This window comes from Lepus europaeus, chromosome 2, assembly GCF_033115175.1.
Source record: "Lepus europaeus isolate LE1 chromosome 2, mLepTim1.pri, whole genome shotgun sequence".
Classification (NCBI taxonomy): domain Eukaryota; kingdom Metazoa; phylum Chordata; class Mammalia; order Lagomorpha; family Leporidae; genus Lepus; species Lepus europaeus.
The window spans coordinates 78,541,325-78,546,283 of NC_084828.1; positions in this window are offsets into that span (position 1 = coordinate 78,541,325).

Here is a 4,959-nt window from a genome sequence, read left to right on the forward strand (position 1 = left end):
GTTAAAAACTAACTGAAATAAAATTTTATCAAAAGGAAAAAAAGAAATAAAAGTTACAAAGATTGGAAACAAAGAATTATATCTAGGAACTACATTAAATCTGTTCTTCTATTAATAAAAAAATAAAAATAAAAAAAGTGTTTGCTGGGGAAGAGTGTGGTGACCCTGTGCAAAGCTGTGGTTCCTGAAGCCTCTGGTGATAGTTCCTGTTGTCAGGCATAAGTGTGACAGCCCCTCCTGCATAATCTCCCGGCTGTGTTTGTCCCTGTATGTGTGTGTAAGGGCTTGACAAAAGTAGCTCCGTTTTCATTCCGACAACTTTCAAACTTTGAAGTGAGAAAACTCAGCGGTTGAAAATCCCGCTCTCAAAAGATGTTTCCCATCTGTTGCTTCTTCAACCCTCCAAACAATGCTCCCACCTCCCACCTCCCACCTCCCACCTCAGTGTTCTGGGACCTGGGGGGAAGTGCTGGGGCAGGCACAGGCCCCAGACTTGTTGGCTTGAGCTACACGGGTCCCACAGTCAGTCTCAGCACATCTGCAAAAGCCCCACTAATGAGGAACAAGACTGGGACAACAGGAGGAGACAGGAGGTAAAGGGCCTCTTATAGCCACCCCGGCCTTCCTGCCCTTAAGTCAACTCCATCTCCAACCCACCGCACCGTGCTCCCCTCCCACTCAGGCTCAGAACCCAACTATTGGGGATCTCCTGGAGACCTCACTGCCTGGTCATCACTACAACCACCTCCAATGAGAAGCCAGAGCCCTCTGTCTCCAGAAATTATTTTTCTTTGCTTTGGCTAGCATTTTTGTTAGTTTTTCTTGGAGTTCCATAAATGTTCGATAGCCAGACATGTCAGTGAGGTCCAAGACATTCTAAGTGGCTACAATGCTATGAGCCAAATAATTAGGATGGGGTTGGCTAGGAGATCCAAATTCACAGGTACATTGCATTTTTTAAAAAAGAATTGTTGGTAAGTTAATGTTTGGTGTAGCAGTTAAAAATACCTGCATCTCATGTCAGGGTCTCTGGGTTTGATTTCCTGCTCTGGCCCCTGACCCCAGCTTCCGGACAATGCAGACCCTAAAAGACAGCAGTGATGGCTCAAGTAATAAAGCTCCTGCCACCCACGTGGGAGACCAGAATTATGTTCCCAGCTCCCAGTTTTGGCCCTAGCCATTGAAAGGCATTTGGGGGCGGGGGGGGGGGGGGCTGGTGCTGTGGCGCTGCAGGTTAAAGCCCTGGCCTGAAGCACCGGCATCCCATATGGGTGCCGGTTCTATTCCCGGCAGCTCTTCTTCTGATCTAGCTCTCTGCTGTGGCCTGGGATAACAGTAGAAGATGGCCCAGGTCCTTAGGCCCCTGCGCCCACATGGGAGACTCGGAGGGCGCTCCTGGCTCCTGGCTTCAGATCAGCGCAGCTCCAGCCATTGTGGCCATCTAGGGAGTGAACCAACAGATGGAAGACCTCTCTCTCTTTCTGCTTCTCCTTCTCTGTGTAACTCTGACTATCAAATAAATAAATAAAGCTAAAAAAAAAGGCATTTGGGGAGTAAACCAGCATATGGGCGCTCATTCATTTGCTCGCTCTCCCTGTCTCTTTTTTTGCTTCTCAAATAAATAAATAATTTTTTAAAAAGTAAAAAGAACTACCAACTTCATCGAGACTAATCACTGGAAAAGATTTAATATAGATACTTACCAATTTCTAAACTCTACATTTAAGTAGACAACCTAGAGAAAACTTAATATGAATACCTGGGAACAATTAGACACAATTTTGTTACTTTTTCAACTCTTATCTAGCATTACTGAATCCAACCTTACTTTACCCATATTACAAAATTACTTCCTCCCTTGTGCAATGACTTCTCAATTGTCAGTCTTGCTAACTTTAGAGTGCTGGAATTAATAGACAGGCAGGTCCCTGGAGAAGGATGGAGGTGAAGTAGACCCTGTGGATTAATAAGTCGGAACAAAATTTTGAACCAAGGAAATTTTTGCTTTATATGTTTAAAGGGAAGATAATCACTTAACTGATCAAATTCATAGATGCTGAAAAGAAATTTAACTTCCCTAAATGTGTTTGTTCACCTCACACATGAAATCTCCCTGTTACATTCCCTTATCTCATCTATGAGATTTTTCACTTGCACCAGTTTTAGGGAAGATTTACAGCTTCTCTCCTCAGAGTCAGTTTTAGTAGCTTAGATAGGGAGAGTAGGTGAATACAGTAACATCCAAGGGGACCGGGAAAATGAACGCAAACCTTGGAAATCTCACAGTTCCCGCTCCAACAGTCACTGCACCCACATAGCCTGGTTCCCAGCCTGCCACTCAGCGCCTTTATCAACAGAAGAACACACACTCAATAAGCAAGGCCAGTGAGGGAAGGAGAAAGCTGACAGCCACACGTGACCTCCTTCCGCTTGCCCACTCTGGACCCCGACTGCCCAGGAACAACACCGGAGGTCCACAGCCTCTCCCCCATCTCTTAGTTTATCAGGTCCTGGCATCATGAAAGCCAACCTATTTACATGAAATGCACAAACCCACATTTCCATGCTCAACTGGTTTTCAGCAAAGGCGTCAACAAAATTCAAGAAAGGATTTTTTTTTTCCCAGTAAGAAAGGTTGTAAGTAGCTATGTGCCAAGGCAAAAGAAGCTTAACTCCCCCTGCTCCCCTCACCCAACACACACACTATGTATCATACAGAAAGAAATTTGATATGGATCATGCCCGCACGTGTAAAAGCGAAATCCATAAAGCATCAAAGAGAAAATACAAGGAGATATGTTCCTGGAAACTTAGGGCAGGCAATTATGTTTTTTAAAATACATCAGGCAATAACCATGAAAGAAGAAAACGGACTTCATTGAAATTAAAAACTTCTACTTATCAAAAAACACCCATTACAAAAGCAAAATGACAAGCTAAATACTAAAGGGGAAGGAGAAAAAAAGAATTCTTCTAAAATGGAAAGAAAAGTAGGGGTAGGGAATTATTTGAACAGGCACTTCACAAAAGGAAACATCCAAATAGTCAATACATATGTCAAAGGTGCAAAAATTATTATTCATCAGGTAAATGCAAATGAAAACCACAGTGAGATACTTTATATCCCCACAAGAATGGCTAACATTAGAAAGGCTGACAAAACCAAGTCCTGGAGAAGATGGAGCCACTAAAATTCCCATGAATTATAGGTTGAGTCTAATTTTTTAAAGATTTTACTTATTTATTTGAGAGATAGAGTTACATACAGAGAGGAAAGACAGAGAGAAAGGTCTTCCATTCCCTGGTTCACTTCCCAAATGGTGTCAACAGCTGGAGCTGAGTGGATCCATAGCCAGGAGCCAAGAGCTTCTTCCAGGTCTCCCACGCAGATGCAGGGGCCCAAGGACTTGGGTCATCTTCTACTGCTTTCCCAGGCCATAGCAGAGAGCTGGATTGGAAGTGGAGCAGCTGGAACATAAACCGGTGCCCATAGGGGATGCCGGCACTGCAGATGAAGGATTAACCTACTGCGCCATAACATCAGCCCCGGAATCTAATTTACTGTTTAGTTTCACTTTATTTGAAGACAGAGACAAAGAGAGAAAGATCCATTGATTCACTTCCCAAATGCTCCCAACAGCTGGGACTGGGCCAGGCCAAACCCAGGAGTCAGGTCTCCATCCAGGTCTCCCATGTGGGTGGCAGGGACCCAAGTACTTGGGCCATCAGCTGCTGCCTCCCAGAGTGCGCATTCGCTGGGAACTGGAATGGGAAGTGAACCCAAGAGTCTAGCCCAGGCACTCCCCGATGTGGGACACAGGTGTCCCAAGCAGCATCTTAACTGCTCTGTGTTGGTGGCATTTAAAATGGCTCAACCCTATTGGAAATTGTTTGGCAATGTCTAATAATGTTAAACACACCCTTCCCTAAGTCCCAGAATTTCTAATCCCAGCTATATGGCCAAGAGCAACAACTTCACAGTGGTTTTACTCAGAATCACCTAAAACAAGCAAAACATGCAAATGCTCACCAACAGGATGGTTAAATAAGCAAATGTGTTATATTCACACACAAGAATACTACATAACAAAAAGAACGGAGTATTGATAAATCTAACAACACAGATGAATCTCAAACATTATGCTGAGTAAACGAAACCAAACTACAATCTGATTCCACTTATAGGAAGTATAAAAACAGGCAAAACTAGTGGTTGAGTGGATGGCATTGGATGAGAAGGGGCATGAGGGAACTTTCTGCAATGATGGAGACATTTACAACTGATTGCATGGGTGGACAACTGCAAAAATGAGGCACTAAGCTGATCACCTAAAAGTTGCTCATTTTACCACACGTTAACTATACGTCAATTTTTTAAAAGGAAGGAAAAAAAATTCCCCTTGGGATCCCAAAACATGCGTAACCCAGGAACGCCCAGCCAATCAGATGTGGGTGGAGCCACCTGCTCCTCCACCGCCCCCACGGGCGGGCTCTGCTCCCGGGGCTCACCCTCAGGGCTTCCAGTACGTGTGTCAGTCCAGGCAGGGAGCTGACAGAGCGCACCAAGCCCCTCCTCGCCAAGCATCCCCTCAGGCCCAGAATTCAGACTCCTGCAGCCGTGGGGGTCACAGGGCAGGGTCTCATCATGGAGTCCAGCCTGGCCCTCCTACCACCTTCCCGGCTGCACAGTCTCTCCGCCCTCTGAAGGCTAAACAAACTCTTTGCTTTTGCCAAGCCAGAAAGCCTGCAGACACCCTGGTCACGGGGTTTCAGTTTCTAACCCGCAGGGGCCTGAGGACAAAATTCTCGGAGAGCGCCCTCTACAGGAATTCTGGGAAATGCAGGCTTTCCTCTCCCGCCCAGCCCGTTTTTGCGAGGCCCGGCCAACGTGGTGGGAGCGCAGGACACTGGCAGAACCCCCCGGGCCACCTGCTCTTTCCTCTTCTCCATTTCCTCTGA